The 15277-nt window shown below is 33.7% G+C and overlaps 1 pseudogene; it reads right to left on the reverse strand.

Annotated features, from left to right (window-relative positions):
• Positions 1-13753: 13753 nt before the first annotated feature.
• On the reverse strand, positions 13754-14096 carry LOC134391654 (cysteine-rich PDZ-binding protein-like; annotated as a pseudogene).
• Between the last annotated feature and the right edge of the window lie 1181 nt (positions 14097-15277).

The raw sequence follows: 15277 nt of genomic DNA on the forward strand, positions 1-15277 counted from the left end.
TATGCCATACTGAAATCTATAAGTAAGCTTGTAAGACTTGACTCCTCGGTGAAACGTATTAACGTACCCAGCCACTGGCACAATTGGACAACCCCAGGTTTCATAATGCGCATGTGCATGCGCGCACACATACATACGGGCAGCAGCTTTCGTTGAGAGTAGGCAGAAATTAAGAGACACAGGAGTGGGCTGAGCTACCCATACCAGGACACATCAAGTAATTCCCCTTGCTTTGGCATGGTGAGCGAGGCGGGGGCCAGGGAGGTGTGAGACAAGACAGCAGGAATGTTACTTTGGTGGAAATCTCTCTCCACAGAAAAGTAAATGAGGTCAATATGTACTCTCCAGTGATAATTCTTAGGAGTAAAAGCCAGAGAGTGAAGAGAGTGACAAAGAAGTTACAGAGAATTATACTATTGCTGTTAGTATTTCATTGTCCTAAATTATTTTTAAAAGGATGATGATCATTCATATTATGCTGCTATTATTGTGGCCTTTCTATAATACTTACAGGAAGAACTTTTTTCTTTTCTTTCTTTCTTTCTTCTTTTTTTTTTTTTAAAAAAGATTACCAGTAAGGGGATTTTAACCCTTGACGTGGTGTTGTCAGCACCACACTCTCCCAAGTGAGCCATGGGCCGGCCCTAGGAAGACCATTTTTAAGTGCGGAAAATATACTATCCCTTCATGCATCTATCTAAAATACTTCCATTTCATTTGAGAAACAAAATAAGAGATAACAAAAATATTAAAAAAAAAATCAGCGCATACATACCTCTCCAGCATCAACTCCCTCTTGCTCTGAATTTATTTTACAGTCTAGCAAAAACAATCTTCCTATAATGATCATGACACATTTCCTTCTTTTCTTAGCTTCTTCACTTATGCTTTTGCTATTTATTCTCCCTGAAACATATTTTCAGTCACCTTATATCTAGTACTAAGTATTTTTCAAATCTCAGGTCAAGCATTCTTGTATTTCACTAGGAAGATTTTCCTGAATCTTCTGAACACAGTAAGTGGCCATCATCTGTGATTTCATAAGAGCACTTTTTCACAGTATTTGAAACTGTATGTCATTTATTTGTTAAGTCCACTGGAGTATAAGTTGCTTAGGTTAAGGATCATAATTTTTACTAATGTTTCTCTAGCGTAGGCAATTATTAAGTGTTTTTTGAGGGCCGGCCGTGGCTCACTTGGGAGAGTGTGGTGCTGATAACATCAAGGCCACAGGTTCAGATCCCTATATAGGGATGGCCGGTTAGCTCACTTGGGAGAGCGTGGTGCTGACAACACCAAGTCAAGGGTTAAGATCCCCTTACTGGCCATCTTTAAAAAAAAAAAAAATGTAAGTGTTTTTTGAAATAAAGAGAGGAGAGGCAATGGAGTTATTAGGACAGGACTTTCAGAAGGATTTTCAGAAAAGGGCAAATTGTGCATGAAGAGAAACTTATCAAAATATATTTTAGAAGTTTGAGGAATGGTATAGTTCTCTGTACAACAGATCTTTAACTTTTGAAATTAAAAAATGGGCGAAGGAGCTGAATAGACATTTTCCAAAGAAATTCATACAAATGGCCAAAATGTACGTAAAAAAATGCTCAGCATCACTAATCATTAGGGAAATGCAAATCAAAACCACAATGACATATCATCTTCACCCCAGTTAGACTGTCTATTGTCAAATATACTGAGAATAACAAATGTTGCTGAGGTTGTGGAGAAAAGAGAAATCTACATTGTTGGTACAACTGCAAATTAGTGCAGCCATTATAGAAAACAGTATGGAGGTTTCTCAAACAACTGCAGATAGACCTACCATGTTATTCAGCAATCCCACTTCTGGGCATATACCCAAAGGTATGGAAATCATCACGTTGAAGGGATACCTGCACTCCCATGTTCATCACAGCTCTATTTACAATAGCCAAGATATGGAATCAACCTAAATGTCCATCAACAGACAACTGGATAAGGAAAATGTGGTATATATACACAATGGAATAATACTCAGCTATAAAAAAGGATAAAATTCTGCCATTTGCAGCAACATGGATGAGCTTGGAGAAAATTATGTTAAGTGAAATAAGCCAGACACAGTAGAAGAAATATCACATGTCCTCACTCATAAGTCGGAGCAAAGAAAGGAAGGAAGGAAGGAAACAATAAAGTCTTGAACTTTCAAAAGGAGAGAACAGACCTATAGTTACTAGAGGTGATGGGGGGGGGGGGATAGAGAGTAACTGGGTGAAGGATACAAAGAATAATTACAATTTGTAATGATAGACATGCTAATAATATTGATTTGATCATCACATACTGTACACAAATACTGATAGTCAAGTCTACCCCATAAATATATATAATCAAAAATAAAAAAAATAATTACTTACTTTTTAAAAAAGATCAGGGTCACAGAAACAAATCTTAAAAGTGTAATATTTTGATATTTAAAAGGAATCACTTTTAAGTGACACTGAATTCTTTAAAAAAATCCCAAAAGAATAGTTTTAAAAGGTTATTTCATAAGACTGTTATAAACTGATCGGAGTCCTAGGTATGAGTTTTATATTGTTCCATTTCATGTCATGAGCATCATTAGACATTTGATGATTAAATTATAATCATTCAACATTGAGATTTAGAATGTGTCAATTATTTGTACTATTTAATTCAAACAGCAGAATGAAAAACAATAAATAGCATTTCCATTCTAAGGTATATCCTAATAAACAAACATACTGCATAATAACGTGGATATTTTTCATTCATTTCTGATGATAACACATTATCAAGTCAATGACCTACTTCTTCAGGAGCAACTTTTGAATATATTGTGTGTTATATTTGGATAAACTGCAGGTAAAATCCTGTTTCTCAGGTTGTATCTAGGGAGGAAAACCTGACACAACATTGCTGGTCATAAGATTTAGGTAGACAGGGCTTATTACATCAGATTTTAAAGATGTTTTCTCCTCTACAGCTCTAATAAGATTAACATTTTCTGTTCAATTCTTCTATCTGAAATGCATAGAGGGGGCATTCCACTTCTGTAAAACCATATTTGCACAAAACCAGTTATTGGCTATTCCAGTTAAGGAGGATCAAAGCCCCATATCCTCGACCTTTTGATTTATGTCCTAATATACTTGAGTTCTGGCTCGAGTTTAGGTTCAGTATTGCAATTATGTAATTCTGTGATACTTATTACTTATTTAAAGATATGAATAAAAACGTAGGCCTACAAATATATGTATGAGCTTTCTACAGACACACTTCTTTTGACTTTCAAATAATATTAAAATTTATTAGAGAAATGTTGATTTCAATTTTTTTCTTTTAAGATTTAAAATTTACTAGAACCAAATTGCATGCTTCATAGTTAATGTTAATTCATATAAATCAATCCTTCTTCACTTAGCAATGCCAAAATAAATGATAAAATTGGTATTTGCTATTTAATCATTGCTAGAAACAATAATTTATTTGAATTTGTCTTTTCTCAGTCACTCATGCACTATTAATCATCCTCAGAACTGCTCAATCCTAAAGAGGTCTGGCAAACGTTGTAGTTAGAAACAGCTTTGTTTTCCAAATTACATTGTCTTCACATCTCTTCTTGTTTATTACTAAGCATATTTGCATAAAAATTGTACCAAATTAAACAAGTTGCCAATCTCATTATAATGGACCTACAATCCTCTTGACATTGTTACAAATCAACAAAACATAAAAATTGTTTGCATTAGCTTATGCCTGTTGAAGAGAAAACACATCCAACTCACTACCTAGTAGTACCTCTGTAAAAGCACCGCTTTATTCTTTTATTCCAATAACAGAACTGTAAAATATTGCCTAAAAACTACCTCAACTAACTTTCAAGTTAGTCTCTGCAAGTGCAAAAATGAAGCATTTGATTTCATGAAGAATAAAGCGAACTTCAAATAGATTTAGGCCTTCTATCTCTTTAAGTAACATTGCAAAAAATCATTTTCAGATTAATTATAAACATTGCAAAGAATAGTCACCTGAAAACATACTGAAAGGGTATAACCAAGGTAATTTTTAAAGCTTGCATTGTTTTCTTCCTACCTGTAATCTTCATAAAGTTTTTTATATACCAGCCATTAACACATCAGAATGATCTTTGGAAAATGCATACTTATTCTTGCTCATTTATTGCCATTCCATTTCTTTATCCATTTTTACCACAGCAAACATTCAGTCTAATGTGGACATATGCATGTTTCTCAGTTTGCTTATTCTCCAAGTAGACTTTTATTTTTGAAAGTGGTTAATAGTTTTCTCCTTTACTACCACTTTTACTAAAATAGATACCTAGTTCAGTAACAATAACAGATTGTTTATCTTTAGGATTTTTAGCCAGGAAATGAATTTTGATTTAGAATTTACTAGTTTCTCTATCCAATTTCATCTTTTTTCTATCACCTCTCCATCATTGCCATCGTCACCGCTTCAGTCCGTGTTATAATCATGTTAAGCCTGGATATTGAAACATCTTTCTGGCTATTTTTAAAACCTCCAGTTTTTCTCTCTTCCCTCCAGTATAACCTGCATAAAATTTACAAAGTTATTTTACCAAAAATAAGTTTTATTCCTCTGACCAAAATCTATACAGATTTTACCCATTTCCTGCCACATCTGTTTTAAAGCGGTTTCCCTGAGTTGAATCCTGTATAACATAGCTCAATGCACCTTCACAGGAGCACCAAAATCAAGGTTTTTGAAAAAAAATAGTAAGTGAGTTCAATTATTTAACAGCATCACCTTCCCTTGGAGTCTTCCCCATTCTCTCAGTTGCCTCTCTGTGAGTGTTTTCTTAATTTTTCTTTTTACCTTATCTCTATTTTTTTATTTTTGTTTTTCAGTGACAGGAGCATTATACCACAAAGCTGTCTGGATTTTAAAAGTATTTTCCATTTCTTGTCCTGTCTTTTATTTGTCTCATAAATATAATTTCACTAAATGTTTCTGGCTTCAAGAAGTGAAACCCTGCCTTTCTTTCCGTCTCCAATTTGTTGTCTCAGCCTTCATAGGGGTGTCCCGAAGGCCTTGATTCTGGAAAAAGAAGTTGCTACACCAGGTCTCCTGAATCATACCAGAAATTGTTGAAAAGAGGAAAAGTGTGCATTAAGAGCCAGCTCATTTATAGTGGATAACTACAAGACTAATAGAATTTATTTAATCTCTTCTACCTGTAGAAAGCTTATATTGGTACTAAGTTCTATGTTGTCTTCCCAGGGATGTTCTCAGGGACAATAAATTGTCTTTGCCATGATTTAAACCAGGAATACTTGCTAGTAGTGTTTTAGCCTAAATAATTTTTACCTGAGATTTACCTAAATTACCAGCAGCATATGTAAAGATAAGGATTAAAGTGTAAATATGAGTAGAGTTAGAAATATAGTCAATGGAGATTGAAACCAAGTTCTGCTCACTCAAAACTTTATACTCTTTCTACGTACTAGATATGATTTCCCACACGGGTGAAGTATGTATGATTGGATGATTTCCTCATTGCTTCGTTTTAACCAACTTTACAGAGTACAAAGAGGAGTTCAAATATTCTGTGTACTTTTAAAAATTTATTTCTACACACACACACACTTCCTATGTTAAAAATTTGAAAGATCAGAAAATGTTGCCTTTGCAGTCACTTTTAAGTATGACTTAGTCTCAGAATACAGATGAACATTATCCAGTCCCTTCAACTATAAAACAGGATTAGTAACATTTTGCCTATTCTTAGTGTTGTGTCAAATATATGCAAAGTCCATGAAACAGTGACTGGTACACGGATATGCTATGTAAAAGGTTAGCTATGTTTGCTATTGTTATTGTCACATCATTGTCAGTGGGTGTATATTTCTTTGTTCTGTGTGATGACTCCATAACATTGAAAGAAAATGATAGTGTACTCTCTTCCCCTGCCTCAGTGATTAGAAAAGCACATGTTGATGTGGAGGTGTGACACCGGGCATCGCAGAGGGACAGCTGCTCTAGAGAATCTCCTGGACCTGCATTGTACTGCACATATGGAAAATAAACTTTTTCTTTTATGCTACTGAGACTTGGAGGTTATTCTTATGTTGTCATAACTTAGCATTTCTGACTAATGGTGACCTATTGGAAATGAAGTATAGCTTATGAAGAACTGGTTACAGTCTTCACCAGTTTCCAGCTATGTGACCTCAGGAAACTCTCTATTGCCCTAGTTTTTAATCTGTAAAAAGTGAGACTATTACTTACTGTAATAAATTAATGTAACAGTAAAGAAATATAAACATGGTAAAGTGTTTCACATGTAGTTGCTCTTTGATAGTTACTACTCTTTTTAATATTGGATTTATTTTTATATGAACTAAATATATTACAGGGCCTTTTGATATACAGAAAATACAGTGGATAATTTAGTTAAAACTTTTTTAGAAGTACTATCTCATCTACAGCCAATGGGAGTTGGTAGGGCCATAAATTGTAGTAATTTCTATGAAGGAAAATTTGACAATATTTTTAACAATTAATTTTGTTTCTGGGGATTTATTCTTCACATGTACATTGACATGTATGAAAATACATACATAGATATTCATTGAACATTATTTGTAATAGCAAAAGAAGAAAAACAAATATACCTAAGCAGCTATTAACAGGGAATTTGTTAACCAAATAATGATGAACTTATACAGTGAAATACTATCAGGCCATTTTTAAAATGAGCTTATCCGTACATACTAATATGGACAGATTTTTCAAGATATACTTTTGAGTAAAAAATGTAAGGTGTGGAACGCAGTATAACATGGTACTATTCATATGAACAAAAGATATATACACACAGAATATTTTTGCAGGTTGGAGGATTCCCAAACAACTGATACCACTATTTTTGAGGAAAGGAGTTGTATTTTGGGAGAAATAACTAAATGAGAATGTATTTTTCATTGTATTTCCTAAGGTAGGTTTTTTTTTCATTTTTTATTATGTACATATATTATTTGTACCTGTTAACATTAAATAGATAAAAGGAAAGATGATACATCAGATGTGCTTTGTCATTGTGCTATGAATAGATGATTGTTTATGGATAAATGGATTAGGTGACATTGGCATTTATTTTTTAATACACTTGAGGGTGATTTTTATAGAGAGAAAAGATAACCTAGAATTATTATTATTGTTAATATCATTTCATTTAATTTTTTGTTGGAGTCTGGTATGTATGGGGATCTGAAACCTTGACCTTGTAACCCCTGTTCTAACCAATAGGCGAATTATTTTTAAGTTTAAAACTAAATATTGAAATTGTTAAAATTAAAAATATATATTTTTTCTCTTTATCTTTAATTTATTCTACAATTTTTTTCTATTCATAAGTTTGTTGGATTTTAATAATTATTTCTTAGTGAGCTTTAATTAATGTTTGCCCTTGTTACCAGACTTGATTATGCATCCTCAAATTTTAAACAATGTAGTTCTATTCTAAATTTATTATACTTGATTTCTTTTTAAAGTAATTTTTCGGTTCTCTAGATTGACAACAAAACAACTTCCTAAGTATTTAAAACTCTTTTATAAGTCTCATTGATCAAAGTTAAACATTACTAATTAAAATTTTAATTAGATTTTAACTTAAAGTCCATAGTCTAAATTGGTTAATCAATTACCTATTGTTAAATTGTCTTTAAAAATTTATCAATAATCAAACTATCTTAAGCAATATAAGTGCAAGAATACCAATGATTATATGAAATAGAATCTTGAGTAAGTTGGGCATTTATTTTATATATGCAGAGAGGTTAAGTAAATTGACCAAGTATACATAACTAAATAAGAGCAAAATCGGATCCAGGTTTGTTTGATTCCAGTTCCTATAACCTTTACACTGTGCTACTTGCTTTACTAGATACTACCAGACCTTCACAAAAAGGAATTTTATTAACTCACATATTTAAAAGTTTAAGGAGTAGGACTAGCTTCAAGTGCATTTGGGTATTGGGGCTCAAACGATATCTTCAGCATCTAATTTCACACTTATTCTTTTGCATCTCTGCCTTCTTTGTGTTGGTTCCATTTTCAGCTGCAGACACAAGTTTTACCTATCATTTAATAAAATGCTGTGTTTCTTTTTTTTCTGAAATTTCCCAGCAAAGAACTTATTACAACCTGTTGCTCTATTTTGGTAACATCCACACACCTGAAATGTAGCCAGGGAGGTAAAATATACTGATTCACATAGATAAATCAAGGTTAATCCTTGGGGATGAGGGGTTCTATTTTACCAAATCATGTATATTCAAAGAGCCAATAGATGTGTCTACAATAGAATTGTTAGTTTGTGGAGGTGAAGTTGGGGAGAGAGGAGCTGTTGTGATTGGAAAAGGGGATTCTGAAGTAGATTTTGCCCTATTTCTATTCTGCTTGTTATTTAAAAACTTGCCAGAATTCCAGAATCATCTATTAAAGTTGAAATGTTTGTTTTAATTTTAATAAACCAACACCTTTGATGTGATCTGGTTGATGGGGTGGGAGTTGGTGGTGGTTAAGGGGTCAGGATGGGGAGTAAGCAAGTGGCTTGTTTGGGGGCAACACACATTTTCCAGAGTAAATGACAGTGAATTGGCAGATAGATGGTTAGAAGTATCTAAGTAGGGATAATTGGATGAAAAATACAATGTAATATAGTGAGGTAACGTTTTGCCATGGGGCAGTCTCTCAGCAGATAGCCACATCCCGGTTAAGCTAATAAGTATTGGATCAAAGCTAGGATGTCAAATCATTAGTAAGAGCAAATAGGTATGGCCAGTGTAAGAGTAATTGGACCTTCTTGGCATACAGTTAAGATAGAGACTAAGGACAAAGTTCTAGGAACCAGAATTCTATGATGCAGTGACCAAGACTTGGCTGGACACCAAGGCAGGTGTCACAGCTGGAGTGGCAACAGCAGACTTCATAACAACTGAGAATGTTGGTTTCTAATTTCATTCTCTCTTGTCTGAGATCAGTGTTAGCTCTGATAAAAATAGCTTTAGGCAAGTGGCTTTAGATTTGAAGAATACATTTCGGAGAAGCAAGACCTAAAATCTTGCAGTCAAGATGCCACATATTCTCATGATCCCTCTCTGTGCCTCTTCAGTTAGAACATAGTTCTCCAGGGCTGGCCAGTTAGCTCAGTTGGTTAGAGTACCACCTTGTAACACCAAGGTCAAGAGTTCAGATCTCTGCACTGGCCAGTTGCCAAAGAAAACAACAACAGCAACAAAAACCCATTGCCTTCCTTAGGTTTCCCAAACACTGTCAAATCCTATATTTTATGTTCTCAGAATTTAAATAATAAGCTGGATGTATATGTTTTTGTTAATGTGTTCTTATGCAAATTACCCTTTTAAGGATGAGCATAGGCAGCTATAAATCAGCTGAACAGCATTGATGTTAAATAGTTAATCTTCAGAATTTTAGAAATGCTGATATATAACAAGTACAATAATACCCTTGGTCATACACAAATGTGTTTAAAACTTATAGGTATGTGATCCACTTTTGAAGATAATAAGGCTGACTTTATTATTATTTTTTTAAAATCTGGCCAAAATTGCAGATAAACCTTAGAGCATCATAAGTTATAGGAAGTAAGGAAGTGATTAAAAAAAACAAGCAAACACACAATGATGGGGTATGTCAAAGGGACACAGGAGCCAACTGAAAGAGCTCCCAATGGCCAAAGCTGCAACAATTTGAAGAACAAAATAAACACAGTACTCATATTGTAGGATTATAAACCAAAGAATAAGTATCTGTGAATTCATTCTGATATAAAATATGGTTAAACAAACAAGTAACTAGGGGAGAATAGACAAATCTCATGTGAAGAATTGTAACAATTTATGTAGATACTATGCCTTCAAGAAGATATAGCATAACTTCCCACTTCTTAACTGTGGGCAGCACATAGTGATTTCCATCTCAAAAGCACAGTACGGAAAGGGGAAAAAATAAGACTGCAGTGGAAAATCCTCACTCTTCCTCAGCCAGGTGAGCAGCAATAATATCAACAGTGATAAGTCGTGTTGTTAGTAGTCGTGTGGACCTTTGATATGATGCGATGAGAAGGGCACTTTACGGCTATGGTGTTCCTCCACATAATACCAGAGTAATCATGAGAAAAACATAAGTTAATTAGTAGTAATGTCTGAACATTTGTTCATCAATTGTGACAAGTGTAACATACTATGTTAATAATAGGGGAAACTGAGTGTGGGGGTACATAGAAACTCTCTGTATCATCCTTGGAATTTTTCTGTAAATCTAAAATACTTCTAAACAAAAATATTTATTTTTTTCAAAAAGTGGGGAGGGTAACTTCTGACAAAAAACCACTGATTTAAAAAGCCAAGATCTGCTGAGAAAAGTTTGTAATCCTAACCAATCTGCTCATTGAACCTAACTCCAAATTTGGCCCTCGTTTCAGTATTCATCCCAGATAGAGTGGCTATTATCAAAAAGACAGAGAATAACAAATGCTGGTGGGTGTGCAGAAAAAGGGGAACCCTTCTGCACTGTTGGTGGAAATGGAAATTAATACTACCATTATGGAGTACAGTATGGAGTTTCCTTAAACAACTACAGGGGGAACTACCATATAATCCAGCAATCCCACTACTGGGTATGTACCCAAAGGATCGGTAATCATCATGTCAAAGGGATACCTATACTCCCATGTTTATCACAGCCCTATTTACAATAGCCAGGCTATGGAGCTAGCCTAATTGTCCATTGGTGGATGACTGGATAAGGAAAATGTGGTATATATACACAATGGAATACTACTCAGCCATAAGAAAGAATGAAATTCTGCCATTCACAGCAACATGGATAAACCTGGAGGAAATTATGCTAAGTGAAAAAATCCAGGCAGGCACAGAAAAAGAAATACCACATGTTCTCACTCGTAAGTGCTAGCTGAATTTATAAATAAACAAACAAACAAGAAAGAAAGAAAGAAACAATGATCACAATAATAAGTTGAACTTTAAGAAGGAGAGAACAGAACTGTGGTTACTAGAGGTATAAAAAAGGAGGGGAGGGGGAAAGTAGGGAGGTTAATGAGAATTAATGAGAAATTGTTTAATGGACAGAAAGAATGAGTATGTTTTGTAATGATGAATAAGCTAGCTATCCTGATTTGACCATCACCCATTGTACACAACTATTGATAGTCAACTTTGTACCCCACAAATATGTACAATCAATTATACTTCAATAAAAAATAAATTGAAAAATTAAAGACATGATAAACTTTCATGGTGATTAACATGCTAACTACCCTGATTTGATCATCACACATTATATGCATTTATTGTAAGATGACTCTATATCCCATAAATATGCACATTTATTGTGTGTTGATTAAAAACTAATAATGTTTTTAAAAATCTAAAAGAAAAAAGTGAAGATAAGCCTACTTTAAATATCATTACACCTTATTCCTTTATTATAGCCAACCATTTGTCTTATGTGTTTATAATTGTTTTTAAAATAAACTTTATTTTTAGAACAATTTTAGATTTACAGAAAGATTGCAAAAATAGTACATATATCCTGCTCCCAGTTTTTCCTATTATTAACATCTTACATTATTATGGTACATTTGTTACAATTAGTGGACCAATATTGACACATTGTTAGTAACTGAAGTCCATACTTTATTCAGACATCTTTAGTTTTTAACTTAATGTTTTGTTTTGTTTTCGTTTTTTTTCTGTTTCAGGATCCTATCCAAGGCATATTACATTTATTCATCATGTTTTCTCAGATTCCTGTTGGCTGAGAAAATTTCTCAGGCTTTCGTTGCTTTTCATGATCTGAACAGTTTTTTTAAAAACAGTTTTATTGAGGTTTAATGGGCATTTAAGACATTGCACATATTTAATATATACAATTTGATGAGTTTGGACATATGCATGCATCCGTGAAACCATCAATGTAATCAAGGTAAAAAACATACCCATCAACTACAAAAGTTTCCTCTTGCCCATTAGTTTGTTATATGTGTGCATGGGGGACAGGTAAGAACACTTAACATGAGATTTACCTTCTTACCAACTTTTTAAAGTGCACAATACAGAATAATATTATTAACTGTAGGCACTATGCTGTACAGTGGATCTCTAGAACTTACTCATCTTGCATAACTGAACCTGTACAACCATTGAGCAACTCCTCATTTCCCCCCAGGGCCCTGGAAACCACCATTGTACTCTACCTCTGAGTTTGACTATTCTATTTTACCCTTTTTTTTGTTGTTGTTGGCTTCATTCTAGTTATTTTTTTTAATGCGAGAGGAGGAAGTTAAAGACAAAAATAAGTTTGGTTTTTGCTTCAAAGAGTTTTTGCAAAGGGTGGTGATTAATGTTCCTTACACATCATCATGAGCAAACAATGTTCTCCCAGCTTTCATGACATTTGAATTCAAGGCAGTGTGTGTAATACATGTCTTTTTTTTTTTTTTTTTTGAAATTCAGTGTAATCAATTGGACATATGATGATCCTTATGTTCTTGTTCTCATCTGAAAGAAATTGGTACCGTAGGGGCCAAGGGAAGACGTTCCCTTCAATGCTCTGAATGCTATCTGAAAAATCATCTGATAAACACAGATTAATATAAAGAAAAGTCATAACAAATTTTATTATGTCACAGTTTTACATGACATGGGAGACTTCAGGATGAAGAACCAAATTTCTGTATTTATGCTCAGTTTCTATGGAGCAGACAGAGACACGTAGAAATTTGATTAGGCAAGAAAAGTATGATCTAATGCTGTTAGACTGAGTGGAGAAACCCAGCAAGGCTTGTTTTGTTCAGATGCTTCTTGGCCTCTCTGGGTAGCACTCATTCCTCCAGGGTATGGGGCAAGACCCTTTCTGGAATGGGGATCTAACGACCTACAATCAGACAAGGTAGGTCAGAGAATTTCTTTATGGCCAGCTCCAAGACAGAAGAAAGGCAGCGGGGAAGATTAGAGTATGTCTGTGATTCACTTTGGGGGAAAAGTGATTTTAGTTTCTATGGCTTGCTTCAGGGGAGAATGAGGTTGAGAAACAGGAGGGCAGGAGAAAGTCAGAGAAAAACTTTTCTTTTGAGGATGATTCTGAGGCCTTCACTTTGGGGCGTCACTTTCTGGGCCCCAACAGTACTTTGGCTCCAAGAAAAAAATTTTTAAAACGTCACAAATCCAATTTGTCTTTAATTTGGGTCTGGGCTAATTACTAAGGAACCGTTCAGCAATAATGGCTTCAGACATTTAAATACCCTGTAAAAGCACAATTAATTAAGGGGCTGCTGATACTAAGAACTATGCAATGAATAAGGAATGAGGGAAGGATTATAAGTGTGAATGCCAAGTTCAGAACAAAATTTCAATAACTTTCTCACTTTTACAATATCTATAAATAAAATAGAGAGAAGGGAAAAGAATTATATGAACAATTTTAAATAGAAAGTGCATACAGAACTTGGCAATTAATTTTTATTAAATTTGACACTAATTTCAGTTCAATAAAATGCTTGTAAGGAAAATAACTACTTAAGTTGGTAGGCATAGTTGCTGTTCAAAACTTTTGAGAGCAAAAGAATGAATACTGATAAGCTTCCCTGGTTTAAGTTTAATTATTTGTCTTAAAATATGTTATTTTGTACCTTGAACATCTATGTTATGCCTTAAAAATTCAAAGCTTAAAGTAAAATCATATAGAAAGCAGAAACTTTATAATCCTCCTTAATAGACATTTGCTTGTAGTTTTTTAATTCATAACCTTTTCCCTTACAATGCACAGATGTCTTTTTTTGTAGGCATAGCCCTGGCAGTAATGAAAACGTTGGTGCACAGAACTTTTACAAATTCTGCAAGTGGAGAACTTATTCTTTCCATATGGATTGAATCTTGCTTATTTGAAGTCAAAGCTTTATTTTCGTTCAGCTTTTTTCCACTACTTTCTATGGCATTCCTTGCACCTTCTTTTTATGTATCTGCAGTGATAACAGTACCAACTTTCTTTTCATATTTTTAGCACACCATCCTTCCACCAAAGTTTCCCTTTGCTGCAGAAGCAGCAGCAGCTTGAAAACATTAACTGAGTTTTACTATTTTAGGTACCTCGTACAAATGGAATCATGGCTTTCTGTGTCTGGCTTATTTCACTTCTGTTCTCCAGGCTCATCCATGTTGTTGCATATGGCAGGATTTCCTTCTTTTTAAAGGCTAAATAACATTCCATTGTATGTGTATACTACATTTTTTTAATCCATTTATTCCTCATTGTATATTTAGGTTGTTTCCATATCTTGATTATTGTAAAGAATGCTGCAATAAACATTGGAATGCAGAGCTCTTCAAGATGCAGATTTCAATTATTTTCTAAATATACCCAGAAATGGAACTGCTGGATAATATCGTATTTCTATTTGTAATTTTTTTAAGAATCTTCATATTGTTTCTGTAGTGGCTGCACTATCTTGTGTTCCCACCAACAGTGTATAAAGTTTCCAGTTTCACTATATCCTCATCAACACTTACCTTTTTTTTTTTTTTTTAATAATAGCCATCCTAACAGGTGTGAGGTGATATCTAATTGTGGTTTTGATTTGCATTTTTTCTCATGACTGGTGACATAGACTACCTTTTTATATACCTGTTGGCCTTTTTGCAGATGATGCGATTTTATGCATATGAAAAACCCTGAAGACTCCACAAAAGACTGCTAGAACTAATGAATGAATTCAGTAAAATTGCAGGATACAAAATCAACATACAAAAATGAATTATATTTATATACACTAACCACAAACTACCTGAAAAGAAAATTAAGAAAAAAATTCCACTTATAGTAGTATAAAAGAGTTAAAATACTTAAGGTTAACTTAATCAAAGAGGTGAAAGACTTGTACACTGAAAGCAATAAAACATTTGTGGAAAAAAGGAAGACACAAATAAATAGAAAGATATTCTGTGTTCATGGATTGCTAGACTTAATGAATATATTTTTAAAATGTCCATTATACCCAAAGAATCCTACAGATTCAGTGCTATACCCATCAAGATCTCAATAGCATTTTTTCTACAGAAAGAGAAAAAACAATCTTAAAATTTAAATGTTACCACAAAAGACCTTAAATATCCAAAACAATTTTAGAAAAAACAAAGCTAGAGGCATCATACTTCCTGATTTCAAAATATTTTACAAACTGTGGTAATTAAAA

The sequence above is a fragment of the Cynocephalus volans genome, chromosome 12 (assembly GCF_027409185.1).
Source record: "Cynocephalus volans isolate mCynVol1 chromosome 12, mCynVol1.pri, whole genome shotgun sequence".
Classification (NCBI taxonomy): Eukaryota; Metazoa; Chordata; class Mammalia; order Dermoptera; family Cynocephalidae; genus Cynocephalus; species Cynocephalus volans.